We start from the raw sequence: 17,573 nt of genomic DNA, 5'->3' as shown, positions 1-17,573 counted from the left end.
AACAATCTCAGCAAAGTGTAAGACTGAAGAGTACCTACTTATAATAGCATGCAACTTCCTTGCTGCACTGAATGGCTGTCTTGTTGCACGTGGTTGTCCCAGTGATTGTCTACCAGGCCCATTTGTCACATGGCATAAAGACAAGAAGCTGTCCTGACCAACATCACAGGATAATCCAAGAGTCCACAGGCACAGTGGGTTTAACTGTGGTAACATGGAGAGACATGAAGCAACAATGATGGGTGTAGGAAAAATAAGAATGGTTTTTGGTATCTACTTTTCACCCTAAACATTGTGAGGATGTCACCTGGAAGTGTGGGGGGTCCTCCGTTTCTGTCTTTTTTGAGAGAAAGGATTTGGTCAAGAGACAATTTAGCTAAGAGACCAGAGAGTTTATTGAATAAGAGTACACGCTAAGAGAGATGTGGGTTGTCCTGACTGGAAAACAGCCCATAGAGTCCTGTGTTGTGGTTTTTATTATGTCAGACTTTTTCTTGAAGTTCCCACTATATGTATGTTCACCACTGTCAATTATAAAACACATATATATATCTTTATATAATCTATATCTATATATCTTCATCTATCTATCTATCATCTATCTATCTATCTATCATCTATCTATCTATCTGTCTATCTATCTATATCTCTCCATATATTAGGGGTGGGGAGAGACAGAGAGAGAGAGAGAGTTTAATTAAAGGAAATGGCTCATGCAATTGTGGAGGTTGGCAAGTGCAAAATCTGCAGGGCAGGCTTGATACCCAGGGAATAATTGATCCTGCAGCTTGAGTCTGAAGGCAGTCTGGAGGCAGAGTGCCCTCTTCCTCATGAGACCTTAATCTATCTTCTCTTAAGGCCTTCAACTGATTAAATGAGGTCTACCCACACTATGGAGGGTAATCTGCTTTACTCAAAGTGTACTGATTTAAATGTTAATTTTATCTAAAATTGCCTTCACAGCAACATCCAGACTGGTGTTTGACCAAATACCTGTGGATCTAGCCAAGTTGACACATGGAATTAACCATCACAGGCACCAAGGGGGTAGGGAGGTGAATTTTCACCCTTCAAAGAGCTAACAGAAACTCTGCCTCTGCCAGTATAAACAATGTAACAAACCAGCAAGGCCCATGGAAATAAGCCACAAAAGCAACCTTGCATTCCTCTCCTATTGTCCCTATAAAGCTGCTTAGAGGGAGACCCATCCTTAGCCCCGGCATGAAAACTCTGGCAGTACCCATGGCTTTCTGGTTACACCTAAAATCTAGAAAATCTGTGATTGTTCCACATCACAAACATAATGAGATTCAGGAATTAAAAGATTTGGGCCCAGATAGTAATCTAAACCCTTACCATTCCCCGGGTGGTCTGGGGACCATAATGCTGGTCTCATGGGAGCTTGTTAGAAATGGAAAGGCAAAATCTCTGGCTCCAACCCAAACTCACAGAAGGAATCAGAGCTTGCAGTTTAACAAGCTCCCCAGTTGATTTGTATGCACATGACAGTTTGAGAAGCACTGATCCTAACTGCAAGCCTAATTTAATGGTGCATCTTCTTTCCTCCCACCAGCTGCAACAGGTGCAGGGAGAAGCCTGGGATCTAGAAGAGAGGGGTGGTTGTTCCTTCACCCACCTGCTATTTCTGACTCCTAAGGAGAAGCAATAAGGAAGAAATTGACAAGGGAATGAGACAGTCCTGCAGATTTACAAGCTGGTGTCATGCTCTGGACCTGACATTTTGCCTGTAGGAGCTGTTGTGGGTTCCCTGGACAGAGAGCCTCTCTGCTCTCTTCCTGCTGGTGAGCTGCTGGCCCCAGTAACATTCCCCACAACCGTAATGATTAAGTTCCCTTCCCTTTTTGGCAGGATCTCTTCCTCTTGCTTGAGGTTTTTTGAATTTCTTGGCATTATTGGTTAATATTTTTCATCAGATTTATAGAGTGTTCAGTCATTATTTCTTTAAATATATTCATGTGTGTGTATGTACATATGTTTTTGCTAAAGTCAAAAACCGAGATTACTTTTGCACCAACTTAAATACATTTTTCTTTTTAAAAATATTTTACTGGCGACAGAGCCTGATCCCATGGAAGCATGGTTCTGGGGCTTTGCTAGGATGGATCTAGATTAGCGTTATTTGAGGGCCGTGGCCAGCACACTGCAGCCTGAGGGCCAAGTCCTGCCTTCCACCTAGTTTTGAATAGTTTTGAAGCTACCACTGGTTTTGTGTGGCCAGTGGTCAGCTCTTGGAAGGAATAGCACTGTGAGCCACTAAGACACACTCTGGTGTTCCCTCCACTCTCAGTTCTCCTCTCTGCTCCCCATCCCCAGTGCCTGCTTCCTCAGGAACCACATTATGTGGCAGAATCTCAGTCTATGAACTGGTGACTTACCAGAGACAGCCACACCCTCCAGGAGGAGAAAAGATCTGAATGTTGTTGGAGCTGAGAGAGAAACTGACCCAGGTGGTCGCACCCCTTCCCACCTGCCTACCTGGCCCACCTGGTCCCTACTCCTTGGGCAGGTCATTCTTCATTCCAAAAATGTTTCCAACTGGTGGCAGCTGGGCACAAAGTGGGTCACCTCCCAAGATAGCCTATGGGCAAACGGGGAGGGACAAGGTAAGAGTTTATTGAAGTATGTTTTGCCTTATGACCTGCACAAGTTTTAAAGAGTCTCATACCAAGTTTTGTTGGATTGCCTACATATAGTCTAATGTCTCATTTGGAAGCCAGCACCTAATTTATTTTGGTGCCTCACTTAAACTTAATTTGTCATCATATTAGACTTGGCATTAGGTTGCATAATGCCATTTACTTTCGTGGCAGACATATCAAAATCGTCAGTAACAATGATATCTCATGCTGATTGGAATCTCTGACCAGAAGTTATAGATATCTTTGATGAAGCAAATCTGTGAAACAAAGGCAGTTTTGTGGATAAAATCTTTTAAAATATGGAAGAAAAATGATAGAAATGGGGAAAAAATTAAGAAATCACTCATGTGTACAGTTGCCACTGGCCTGAGTTCATGACAAGAGAAGTGGAGGGCTGAGAAAAGAGACTCCTAAGTATCCTCACTTGTGTTATTGTGTTAAAAGGAAGCTGGGAAAGATTCAGAATAGCCCACACAATATTGAAGAAGAAGAATAAAGTCAGAGGATGGCTACCACCTGATTTCAAGACTTACATAAAACCACAGTAATCAAGACAGTGTCATATTGTTGAAAGAATAACAAATAGGTCAGTGGAACAGAATAAAGGACCCAGAAAGAGACCCACACAAATAAAATCAATTGGTCTTTGGTAAAGGTGCAAAGCCAATTCAATGGAGAAAGAATAATCTTTTCAACAAATGGTGGTAGAACAACTGGATATCCACATGTCATGAATAATCTAGAATCTGATTTTACATGCATCACAAAAATTATCTCAAAATTAATCATTCACCTAAGTATAACATGCAAAACTACAAAACTTCTAGAAGATGACATGGGAGAAAATCTAGGTGACCTTTGGTTTAGCAATGCCTTTTTAGGTACAATGCCAAAGGTATGATTCATAAAAAAATGGGTAATTTGGGCTTAATTAAAATTAAAAACTTCTGCTTTCAAAAGACACTGTTAGAATAAAAACACGAGCAACAGAGTGGAAAAAATATTTACAAAACACATGTCTAATAAAAACAAAGCTGGTATTTAAAATATGCAAACAATTCTTAAAATTCAATAATAAGAGGCCAGGCATGGTGGCTTATGCCTATAATCTCAGCACTTTGGGAGGTTAAGGCAGGCAAATTGCTTGAGCTCAGGAGTTTGAGACCAGCCTGGGCAAGCAGAAAAATGCTGTCTCCCATCCCCTAACCCCCACCAGAAAAAAATTAGCCAGGCATTGTGACACCTGACTTAGTCCTAGCTGCTTGGGGGACTGAGGTGGGAGGATGAGTTGAGCCCAGGAGGTAGGGGCTGCAGTGAACTAAGATCACAGCACTGCACTTCAGCCCAGGAGACGGAGAAAGACCCTGTCCCCTCAACCACACACCCACACACACACACAAAATTAACAATAAGAAAACAGCTAGTTAAAAATGGGCAAAATATATGGACACTGTACCAGAGAAGGTACATGGATGGCAAATAAACAAATGAAAATATGCTGTACATTATCTGTCATTAAAGAATTGCGAATTAAAACCTATTAGGATGGCTAAATCCAAAGCACTGACAACATCAAATGCTGGTGAGCATGTGGAGCAACCGAAACTATGTCACTCATTGCTTATGGGTATAAAAGGTGGAATTTTGGGTCAGTATCTTATAAAACTAAACATGCTATTGCCATACAATCCAGCAATTGCACTCCTTGGTATTTACCCAAATGACCTGAAAATTTATGTCCACACAAAAACCTGCATACAAATGTTTATAGCAGCTTTATTCATTATTGCCAAAAACTTGGAAGCAACCAAATGTCCTTCAATATTTGAATGATTAAAAAACTGTGGTACATTTATGTAATGGAATATTATTCAGCAGTAAAAAGAAATGAACTACCTAGCCATGAAAAGATGTGGAGGAACTCGAATGCATATTACTAAGTAAAAGAAGCCAGTCTGAAAAGCTGCATACTGTATGATCCCAACTTAGAACATTCGGGAAGGACAAAACTATGGAGACAATATAAAGATTAGTGATTGTCAGGGGACTGGGGAGAGGAAGGGAGGGATGAATAGGTGAAGCACAGAGGATTTATAGGGCAGTGAAACTATTTTCTATGATATTGTAATGGAAAATGCATAACATTGTACAGTTGTTAAAACCCATAGGATATACAACACAAAGATTGAACTCTAATGTAAACTATAGAATTTAGTCAACAATACTGTATTTAGTTAATAGCTATCTAAATTACTAGTAATATTAGTTCATCAATTATAACAAATGTACAACACTAATGCAAAATGTTAATAGTAGGAAAAAGTGGGAGGGAGGGACTAAGGGAGTATATGGGAACCCTATATTCTCTGCTCTATTTTTCTTTAAACCTAAAACTTCTTCAAAAAAATTAAGAATATTAATTTTTTTGGCTGAGCGTGGTGGCTCATGCCTGTAATCCCAGCACTTTGGGAGGCCGAGGCGGGCGGATCACGAGGTCAGGAGATCGAGACCATCCTGGCTAACACGGTGAAACCCCATCTCTACTAAAAATACAAAAAATTAGCTGGGCAAGGTGGTGGGCACCTGTAGTCCCAGCTACGTGGGAGGCTGAGGCAGGAGAATGGTGTGAACCCCAGGGGTGGAGCCTGCAGTGAGCTGAGATGTGCCACTGCACTCCAGCCTGGGTGAAAGAGCAAGACTCCTTCTCAAAAAAAAAAAAAAAAAGAAAAGAATATTAATTTTTTCTTTTCTTTTCTTTTCATTTTTTTTTTTTTTTTTGAGATGGAGTCTCATTCTGTCACCCAGGCTGGAGTGCAGTGGCGTGATTCTTGGCTCACTGCAACCTCCACCTCCCAGGTTCAAGTGATTCTCCTGCCTCAGCCTCTAAGTAGCTGGGATTACAGGAGTGTGCCACCATGCCTGGCTAATTTTTCTGTATTTTTAGTAGAGATGGGCTTTCACCATGTTGGTCAGGCTGGTCTCAAACTCCCGACCTCAAATGATCCACTCTTCTCAGCCTCCCAAAGTGCTGGGATTACAGGCATGAGCCACCGTGCCTGGCCAAGAATATTGATTTTTAAAGAAGGAAATTGGGAATTTTGTGTGGGCAGAGCGAGATGGCAGAATAGAAGCCTATACCACTTGTTTCCCCTGCTGGAACACCAAATTTTAATAACTATCTGCACATAGAAAAGCACTGTCATGCCTGGGCACGGTGGCTCACAACTGTAATCCCAGTACTTTGGGAGGCTGATGCTGGTGGATCACCAGAGGTCAGGAGTTTGAGACCAGCCTGGCCAATACGGTGAAACCTCCATCTCTACTAAAAATACACAAAATTAGCCGGGTATAGTAGTGGGCACCTGTAATCCCAGCTACTAGGGAGGCTGAGGCAGGACAATCGCTTCAATCTGGGAGGTGGAGGTTGCAGTTAGCCAAGATTGTGCCATTACACTCCAGCCTGGGTGACATGAGTGAAACTTAGTCTAAAAAAAAAAAGCACTGTCACAAGAACCACAAATCAGGTGAGCAATCACAGTAACTGGTTTTAACTTCATATCCTGGAAAGAGGAATTGAGGGGGGCGGGAAAGACAATCTTGAATCGCTGATGCCACCCTTTCCCCATGCAACATGGAGAAAGAGTCTATGCCCTTGAGGGAGGGAGAAGGCAGCAACTTGGGATTTTACATTGAATTCAGTACTGCTCTATCACAATAGAGAATAAAGCTTAGCAGAGAATAAGGCCGTGCTGGGCTCAGCCAGCTCACCCTTGCACGAAGTGAGCATTTGGACCAGCCCTAGCCAGAGGGGATTCGCCCATCCCAGTGGTTGGAACTTGAGTTTCTTGGCAAAGCCTTGCCACCACAGGCTGAAGTGCTTTGGGGTTTTAGGTAAGCTTGAAAGACAATGTAGGACACAAGGACTGCAATTCCTAGGAAATTCCTCGTGCTAGGCTGGGCTCACAGCCAGAGGTCTAGGATGGCATGTGACCTAGGGAGACACTAGCTTCTAAAGGAGTGCTGGTGTCACCCCTCCCCTGACCCCAGGCAGTGCAGCTCACAGCAACAAAAGTGATTCTTTCCTTCTATTTAACAAGAAGAGAACAGAGAGCAAAGAGGACTTTGTCTTGCATCTTGGATACCAGCTCAGCCACAGTAAGATAGGGCACCAGGCAGAGCTGTGAGGGCCCTGTTCCAGCACCTGGCTCCTGGACATTTCTAGAGACAACCTGAGCCAAAAGGAAACCTGCCACCTTGAAGGGAAGGACCCACTCCTGTCAGAATTCATAATCTGCTGACTAAGGAGCCCTTGGTTCCTGAATAACCAGCAGCAATACTCAGGTAGTATGCTGTGGGCCTTGGGCTCTGAAATGTGCTGACTTTAGGTGAGCCCAAGCACATCCAGCTGTGGTGGCTATAGTGAAAGGCTCCATCTTTTTGAGAAGCAGAGGGAAAAGTAAATGGGGACTTTGTCTTGCACCTTAGGTACTAGCTTGGTCACAGTGGAGCAGAACAACAAGTAGGCTCTTGGGGTCCCTGAGTCCAGGCCTAAGCTCTTGGACACCATTTCTGGATCTACCCTAGGACAGACAGGAGTTGACTGCCCTGAAAGGTGAGTCCCAGGCTTGGCAGCATTTATCACAAGTGGACAAATGAGCCCTTGGGTTTTAAGTGAACATCAGCAGTGGCCTTGCAGAACCTGTGTGGACCAGTGGTGGTGGTGACCACAGGGAGAGGCTCCTCCTCTGCCTGTGGAAAGGGGAGGGAAGAGAAAGGAAGTCTTTGTACCGTGATTTGAATGACAGCTTAGTGGCAGTAGAATATCAAGTAAGTTGCTAAGATTTTTCACTCCTATCTCTGGCTCTCAGACAGCATCCCTGGACATGCCTGCAGCTTGGAGGAACTTGTTGCTGTGAAGGAAAGGGCCTTGGGCAATATCCAGTGGTATGTTGGCTTCAGGTGCTGACCCACCACGGTCTCAGTGGTGGTGGCCACGGGGATGCTTGCATCACCACACCCTCAGTTTAAGACGGCTCAGTACAGACAGAGAGAAAGAGAAAGAGAGACAGAGAGAGAGAGACAGATAGAGAGAGATGGACAGAGAGAGAGAGACAGAGAGACACACACACAGAGAGACTTTGTTTGTTTGGGAGAACGTAAGGGAAAAGAACAAGAGCCTCTGTCTGGTAATTCAGAGAATTCTTTCAGGTCTTATCCAAGACTGCCAGAGTGGTACCTCTATGAGTCTGCAAAATTGACAGCATTATGGGGCTTCAGGTCCAATCCCTTCAAATACCCTGAAAGCTTCCTCAAGGACAGCCACAAATAAGCTCAGACTGTAAAGACTACAGTAAATACCTAGCTTTTCATTGCTTAGACACTGACAACTATCTATAAGCATCAAGACCATCCAGGAAAGCATAACCTCACCAAATGAATGAAATAATAAACCAGGGACCAATTCTAGAGAAAGAGACATATGTGAACTTTCAGAGAGATAATTCAAAATAGTTGTTTTGAGGAAACTCAAAGAAATTCAAGATAGCCTAGAAAAGAAATTAAGAATTCTATCCAATAAATTTAACAAAGAGATTGAAATAATGAAAAAGAATCAAGCAGAAATTATTGAGTTGAAAAATGCAATTGCCATCATGAAGAATGCATCAGAGCCTTTTAATAGAATTGATCAATTTAATAGAAGAAAGAATTGGTGAGCTTGAAGACAGACTGCTTGAAAATACACAGTCAGAGGAGACAAAAGAAAAAAAGAGTGAAAAAGAATAAAGCATGCATACCAATCTAGAAAATAGCCTCAAAACAGCAAATCTAAGAGTTATTAACCTTAAAGAAAAGGTAGAGAAAGAGATAGGGGTTTATTCAAAGGGATAATATCAGAAAACTTCCCAAATCTACCAAAAGATATCAACATTCAAGTACAAAGTTATAGAACACCAAGCAGATTTAACCCAAAGGAAACTATCTCAAAGCATTTAATAATCAAACTCCCAAATGTTGAGGATAAAGAAATAATCTTTTTTTTTCCTTCTTTCCCTTCAACTCTTTTTTTTTAATTATACTTTAAGTTTTAGGGTACATGTGCACAACGTGCAGGTTTGTTACATATGTATACATGTGCCATGTTGGTGTGCTGCACCCATTAACTCGTCATTTAGCATTAGGTATATCTCCTAATGCTATCCCTCCCCCCTCCCCCCACCCCACAACAGGGCCTGGTGTGTGATGTTCCCCTTCCTGTGTCCATGTGTTCTCATTGTTCAATTCCCACCTATGAGTAAGAACATGCGGTGTTTGGTTTTTTGTTCTTGCAATAGTTTGCTGAGAATGGTATTTTCCAGCTTCATCCATGTCCCTACAAAGGACATGAACTCATCGATTTTTATGGCTGCATAGTATTCCATGATGTATATGTGCCACATTTTCTTAATCCAGATCCTAAAAGCAGCAAGAGTAAAGAAACAAATAACATACAATGGAGCTCCAAAATGTCTGGCAGCAGAGTTTTCAATGGAAACATTACAGGCCAGGAGAGAGTGGCATGACATATTTAAAGTGCTGAAGGAAAAAAATATTTTATTCTAGAATAATATATCCAATGAAAATGTCCTTCAAGCATGAAGGAGAAATAAAGACCTACCTAGGCAAACAAAAGCTGAGGGATTTCATCAAGACCCAACCTGTTCTACAAGAAATACTAAAGGGAGTTCTTCAGTCTGAAAGAAATGGATGTTAATGAGCAAGAAGAAATCATCTGAAGGCACAAAACTCACTGGTGATAGTAACCACAAAGAAAAACAGAATAGTGCCCTGCATAGTGGCTCACGCCTGTAATCCCACCACTTTGGGAGGCTGAGGTGGGAAGATCACAAGGTCAGGAGATTGAGACCATCCTGGCTAACACGGTGAAACCCTGTCTCTACTAAAAATATAAAAACTCAGTCAGGCTTGGTGGCACATGCCTGTAGTCCCAGCTACTTGGGAGGCTGAGGCAAAAAAATCACTTGAATCTGGGAGGCAGAGGTTGCAATGAGCTGAGATTGTGCCACTGCACTCCAGCCTGGGCAACACAGCAAGACTCTGTCTCAAAAAAGAAAAGAAAGAAAAAAAAAAGAAAAAAATAACAGAATAGTAAAGCTCTGTAATTGTGGTGTGTATACCACTTTTCTCTTAAGTAGAAAGATCAAATGATCAAACAATCAAAAATAATAACTTTTCAAGACATAAATGGTATAATAAGACATAAATAGAAACAACAAAAAGTTAAAAAGCAGGAGGACAAAGTGAAAGTGTAGAGTTTTATTAGTTTTCTTTGTGGGTGTTTGTTTATGCAACCAGTGTTGACTTGTCATCAATTTAAAATAATGAGTTGTAAGATAGTATTTGCAAGCCTCATGATAACCTCAAAAAAATACAACAAATAGACAAAAAATAAAAATCAGGAAATTAAAGCATACCACAAGAGAAAATCGTCTTCACTAAAAGAAGACAGGAAGGAAGGAAAGAAGGAAGAGAAGAGCACAAAACAACCCAAAAAGAAGTAACAAAATGGGGGGAGTTAAGTCTCTACTTATCAATAATAACATTGAATGTAAAAGAACCAAACTCTTCAATCAAAAGACATAGAGTGGATGAATGGATGAAAAACAAGACCCAATGATCTGTTACCTACAAGAAACACACTTCACCTATAAAGATACGTATAGACCAAAAATAAAGGAATGGAAAAAGATATTCCATGCCAATGAAAACCAAGAAAGAGCAGGAGTAGCTCTACTTTTATCAGACAAAATAGACTTCAAGACAAAAACTGTAAGAAGAGACAAAGAAGCTTATTATATAATGGTAAAATGGTCAATTCAGCAAGAAGATATAGCAACTGTAAATATATATTTGCATCCAATACTGGAGCACCCAGATATACAAAGCTGAAGAGAAACATAGACTCCAATACAATAATAGCTGGAGACTTCAACACCCCACTTTCAGCACTGGACAGACTATCAGACAGGAAATCAACAAAGAAATATCTGACTTAATCTGCACTGCAGACCAAATGGACCTAATAAATATTTAGAGAACACTTTTTCCAATGGCTTCAGGACATTTTTCTTCTTCCCAGCATGTGGATTATTCTCAAGGACAGACCATATGTTAGGTCACAAAACAAGTCTTAAAACATTCAAAAAGATTGAAATAATATCAAGCAACTCCTCTGACCACAATGGAATAAAACTAGAAATCAATAATAAGAGAAATTCTGGAAACTATTCAAACACATGGAAATTAAACAATATGCTCCTATGAAACTACTACAAGAAAACATTGGGGAAATGTTCCAGGACATTTGTGTGGGCAAAAATTTCTTGATTAATACTCCACAACTACAGGCAACCAAAGCAAAAATAGACAAATGAAATCATATCAACTTAAAAAAAAACTACTGCACAGCAAGGGAAACAATCAACAAAGTGAAGAGATAACCTACAGAATGGGAGAAAATGTTTGCAAACTACCCGCCTGACAAGGGATTAATAACCAGAATATATAAGAAGCTCCAACAGCTCTATAGGAAAAAAATCTAATACTCTGATTAAAAATGGGTAAAAGAGGCAAGGTGCAGTGGCTCACGCCTGTAATCCCAGCACTTTGGGAGGCAAAGGCGGGTGGATCACGAGGTCAGGAGACCGAGACCATCCTGGCTAACACAATGAAACTCCGTCTCTACTAAAAATACAAAAAATTAGCTGGGCGTGGTGGCGGGTGCCTGTAGTCCCAACTACTTGGGAGGCTGAGGCAGGAGAATGGCGTGAACCTGGGAGGCAGAGATTGTAGTGAGCCGAGATAGCGCCACTGCACTCCAGCCTGGGTGACAGAGTGAGACTCTATCTCAAAAAAAAAAAAAAGAAAAGAAAAAAATGGGTAAAAGAAATGAAAAGATATTTCTCAAAAGAAGACATACAAATGGCAAACAGACATATGAAAAGTGCTCAACATCACTGATCATCAGGGAAATGCAAATCAAATCTCATTCCAGTTAAAATTGCTTTTATTAAAAATTCAGGCAATAACAAATGCTGGCAAGGATATGGAGAAAAGGGAATCCTCATACACTGTTGGTGGGAATGTAAGTTAGTACGACAATGGAGAACAGTTTGGAGGTTCCTCAAAAAACTAAAAATTGAGCTACCATATGACTCAACAATTCCACTACTGGATATTTACCCAAAAGAAAGGAGATCAATGTATCTAAGAGGTATCTCCACTCTCATGTTTGTTGCAGTACTGTTCACAATAGCCAAGATTTGGAAGCTACCTAAGCATTCATCAACAGATAAATGGATAAAGAAAATGTGATACTTATACACAATGGAGTACCATTCAGCTATAAAAAAGAATGAGATTCTGTCACTTGCAACAACTTGAATGGAACCGGAGGTTACTGTGTTAAGTGAAATAAGCCAGGCACAGAAAGACAAATATTGCATGTTCTCAATTATTTGTGGAATCTAAAAGTCAAAACAATTGAACTTATGGAGATAGAGAATAGAAGGATGGTGACCAGAGGCTGGGAAGGGTAGTGGGGGGTTGGGGAGGAGGTGGAATGTTTAATAGGTACAGAAATATATAGTTAGAAGAAACAGATAGGACCTAGTATTTGAAAGCACAACAGGGGTACTATATTCAATAATAATTGCATTGTTTATTTTATAATAACTAAAATAATATAACTGGATTTTTTTGTAGTGCATTTATCCATTATGCATTGAGGGGATAAATGCTTGAGAGGACAGATACCCAATTTTTCATGATATGATTTTTACACACTGCATGCCTGTACCAAAATATCACATGTACCCTATAAATACATATGACTACTGTGTACCCACAATTTTTTTTTTTAATTTAAAAAAGGAGGTTGGAGAGAAAGTGGAGAGAAACTCTCCTTGGTCTGGATTTCAAAAAACAAAAGACAAGTCTTTATTTTTTTCCTCATTGTTCATGAATAGTATTTGTTTTTATCTCTATTGTTCTTATTTCTTCTGACATCTAAAGTTTTTGAGTCTATTAATAAATTTTTTTCCTTCTTACCGGACAAACACTGAGCCCCCAAATCCATGTTTGGTACCTATGATATTATAGTGACTCAGGAAAATTGCCGCTTCCCTGTGACAGCACTCATACCCACACCTCTAATGGACAGGAAGCACGGTGTTTTCCCACAGGCAGTCAGCAGCATCAAACCAGATTCTTAGTCACAGGGCACCAGTGGGGCATGGAAAGGGCATAGTGCACACAAAAGGTAACTTTAATGAGGTGTTTCTGCTCAGAGGCTCCTCCAGGGTAACTTGATGTAAATTTAAAAGACAAAGTGAAAAGAAGTCACCATTTGGACAGTGGCACAGTAAGTGTCTGTGTACTTACTGCTCAGTCTAGATTTTTCCTTCTACTTCTAGATCTGTCATCTTTTTTTTCTTTTCTCGGAAATTTTCAGGAGCAGAATAGAATGGCAAAAGTGAGGACTTAATGGGGAGCACTTTCTGGGGACTAAAACCTCAGAAACTCTTGCCTTTGGAAAATCTATTTCCTTCCCCACGTGTTGTCCCTTGAAATATCTGAATTAACAGGTGACTATATGCCTGGGATTCCTGCCTCGGTCCTGGTCTACTCCTGTTGTCCTGGTGTAATGATCAATAGCTTCCCATTTCACTCTCAAAAGTGAAATTCAGGCAATAACAAATGCTGGCAAGGATATGGAGAAAAGGGAATCCTCATACACTGTTGGTGGGAACGTAAGTTAGTACGACAATGGAGAACAGTTTGGAGGTTCCTCAAAGAACTAAAAATTGAGCTACCGTATGACTCAACAATTCCACTACTGGGTATTTACCCAAAAGAAAGGAGATCAATATATTTGGAGGAGATCAATATTTGGAGGATAAATGATATGGTCACCTTACCTAAATACTACTGGATATTATGCCATGGTTGGAGGCTGCAGTATCTATTGGCCATTGGTTACAAAAGGCAGCAGGAGAAAGGGCTGCTAGTTAGAAGCCCTAGTTATCTTGGCAACAGCAACCCCCTGACACTCTACTAGTCACCCAATTGTGCACCAGTGTTTATAGCAAGTTTTGAAATCAGGTTGTGGCATCCTCTGACTTGGCTCTTCTTCAGTGTTATCTTGGCTGTTCTGAATCTTTTCCAACTTCCCTTTAACTCAATAACACAAGTGAGGATATTTAGGAGTCTTTATTTTCTCAGATCTCCACCTCATTTTGTCATAAACTCAGGCCAGTGGCATCTATACACGAGTGATTTTCTAATTTTTCTCCACTTTTATTATTTTCTTCCATGTTTTGAAACACTTTATGCAGAAAACTGATGTAGTTTTACACATCATACTCTCTTGACCTCTGTCTTCTTCCTGTGGTACCTTAGTTTTGTAGAGGAAGCTTCCCGTTTTATTCTATCCACTGATGGCACTTGTTCCTTCTTTGTGTCAACAGAGAAAGCAGAGATCAATGAGGTACCCAGCTCGGCCTCAACAGGACCCAAAAAGGAACATACACCTCTAGCTAACAATGGATTTACTGCTCAAGAGTAAATAACTTTTAAAGATTCTCATTTTAAAAATTCATTGACACCCTTATTCAATTTCATTTATTTTTTGAGACAAGAGCTCACTATTTTGTTAAGGCTGGTCTTAAACTACTGGGCTCAAGCTATCCTCCTGCTTCATTCTCCCAAGTAGCTGTGATTACAGGTGTACACCACCCTACCCAGCAGATTAATTTCTTCAACAAACATTTATTGAGCACCAATTATGGCCCAGATATCATTTTAAGTCACAGAGATAAACAGTGAATAACACAAAGCCTCAGTCCTTGTCTTTATAAGGCAAGGACTTATATTTTGGCAGAGAAGACAGCTTTAGGGTAGTAATGACAATTGGGTAATCGGTGTCATGAGAAGACTGTTATAGGCAGGGTCCTTTTAGTGGACCCAATTTCAAAGAGTGAGGGTTCTCTTCCTAAGATAGGGACTTGGTCAGATTTGTATTCTAGAAAAGTCATTTGGGCTTCCAGATGCTCATATTTATAATGGGAAAGGTGCATTATAAACTGCATGAAATAAATCACAGAGGAGCATTTTACATGCTAGTAATCACTTTGGCAGAACTAGAACATTTTGAAGGTGGGGATAAAATACCTGTTCATGGTTTATTTTGGTTATGTGCAGACAGCATCTGTGATAATTTGGGTGTCACAGTGACAGGCACCATTAGGTGTTTAACTGGGTGATGGAATTGTCCAGTAATTTGGACGTGAGTCATAGTCACCCACAATAACCACGACGTGACCATGCCAAGAAATCCCCAGCACGGTCTCCAAGCATCTTTGACCATCATTGCTGAAAAGTCTCTTTGTTAAGAGGTAATGAGACTGTTGGGGGGCCAGGTGCGGTGGTTCACTCCTGTAATCTCAGCACTTTGGGAGGCTGAGGCGGGCGGATCACGAGGTCAGGAGATCAAGACGATCCTGGCTAACATGGTGAAACCCTGTCTCTACTAAAAATACCAAAAGTCAGCCGGGGTGGTGGCGGGTGCCTGTAGTCCCATCTACTCAAGAGGCTGAGGCAGGAGAATGGCGTGAACCTGGGAGGTGGGGCTTGCAGTGAGCCGAGATCACGCCACTGCACTCCAGCCTGGGTGACAGAGTGAGACTCCATCTCAAAACAAACAAACAAATAAAAAACAAAACAAAAAAGCAAACTGTTGGGTGGGAATTTACCAGACTGGGATTTGGCAGGGTTTCCAGGTTTTTTCTCTTAAAAATTTATTTTAGATCCAGGGGTTAAAAGAATATATTGCCAATTGTTGCGGATTGGGCTTCTAATGTACCCATGACCCACACAGTGAACATTGTACCTGATAGGTAACTTTTCAATCATTGCCCCCTTACCCTCCCCCCTTTCTGGAGTCCCCAGTGTCTATTATTTCCATCTTTACATTCACGTGACCCATTGTTTAGTTCCCACTTATAAGAGAACATGCAGTATTTAGAGACTCCAGGTTCTATATCTGAGCCAGAGATTTGTTTTTGTAAATTCTGCTTTTTGTTAATTAAATCTTTGTATCACCGTTATAGCCTGTGTCTTGCAGACAACAACAAACTAATAGTCTGGATTAGATCCCACTGATAACTGTGTGTTCTTCCGAATCCCACTCCTCCTTCTCCTGGTTCCCCCAAACCCTCTCTGAGATTCACCACTCTTCCCGAACTCCTCATGCTTTACTCAGTGTAAAATCTGCTCCCATGTCCTGAGGTCACAGAACAATGGTGAAGCCTATGACTTAGCTGCCAGGTTCCTGAAGGTCTGACCCTCCTGATGTTGCCATGTCTAGAACTGCTTCTGGCCAAATGTCCCTGATTTCCTGGAGCTGCTGTTCCTGCCCATAGGGCTTGAGAATTTGATGTTGTCAGGTATTTCTGGGCTCGTTGTAGAAGCTGGGGTGGCAAGACTCTCACCGTCTGTTGGCTGTAATCCCATTCTGTCATTCTAACCAGGGCTGACTTGACTTCCCAGTCTTGTTCAGATGGTGCACAAGTTCTTTGAACTGTTCCATGGTGCCTTTTCTCCCTGAGATTCAGCCTGTGGTGGGCGGACGAACATGACCTGAGCAGACAGGCGGGTTGCTTGCATAATCACCCTTCATCTCCCAGCCTGAACCCCTGTCCTTTGGTCATGGACATCCTGACTCTGACTCCTCACTTGAGCATAAATTATTTCCAGGATGTTTCTTGTTTCCTCATGCAAATAATCCCAATTAGGCTCCCTCACCACTTCTTCATGTGTTCCCATGCCACCTGAATTCCTGCATAATCACAGGGGTCCATCTGGGACGCTGGCCATGCTCGTAATTCCCACTTAGAGATATCAGGCTCTGAGCTTGAGCTTCCGTCTAAATTGCAACCTCAGTACCCACTCTCAATCCCTCTTTGCTGTTTTACTTTTCTCATTAGCATTTACTTCTCTCTTGACATATATTTTACTTATTTATCTTGTTTGCTGGCAATCTCTCCCCACTAGAATGTAAGTGTCATGAGGGCAGGGGTTTTATATTGTGTTGTCTCAGCAACAACAATTCCGGAAGCATGGTAGATCTTCGATAAATATCAGTTGAATGAATGACAGAATTCATTCTTTACCTGTTTTGATGCTTTTAGTGCCTACTATGTTGTAGAATTGCAAAGTGAAGAGCAATGGCCTGAGTGAGATAAGCTGGGTGGGGTTAGTGCACTGAACTTGGCCCATGACAGAGCTCCACTGACAATTCTAATAAGATTGTTCTATAAGCAAGTTAAGGTGGCTTCAGGCTGCCGTGTAGAAAAAAATGTTTTATTTCTACATACACGTTCTCCTCTTAGAAAGGAGATGAAGGAGCCTGTGTACTACATATATCAGATGGTTTAAAATACAACTTGTGTTGAGCTGGGTTCCCAGAAGATCTAAGCTACGGTTTAGAAAGGGGAAGCCCAGACTGTCTAACTGAATTCAAGGTGTTGATAACAGAGAGCTTATCTGTTTAGTGGTTGCTGATTTGTTAGGATGCGATTCACATCTTGTAAAATTGTTAGGGATGATTGGCCAAGCATTGTGGCTCACGCCTGTATCTCAGCACTTTGGGAGGCTGAGGCAGGTGGATCACGAGGTCAGGAGATCGAGACCAGCCTGTCCAACATGGTGAAACCCTGTCTCTACTAAAAATACAAAAATTAGCCCGGCATGGTGGTGGGCGCCTGTAATCCCAGCTACTCGGGAGGCTGAGGCAGGAGAATTGCTTGAACCCGGGAGGCAGAGGTTGTAGTGAGCTGAGATCCCACCACTGCATTC

Source organism: Hylobates moloch, unplaced genomic scaffold, assembly GCF_009828535.3.
Source record: "Hylobates moloch isolate HMO894 unplaced genomic scaffold, HMol_V3 SCAFFOLD_5, whole genome shotgun sequence".
NCBI lineage: Eukaryota > Metazoa > Chordata > Mammalia > Primates > Hylobatidae > Hylobates > Hylobates moloch.
This window is presented reverse-complemented; position numbering follows the sequence as displayed.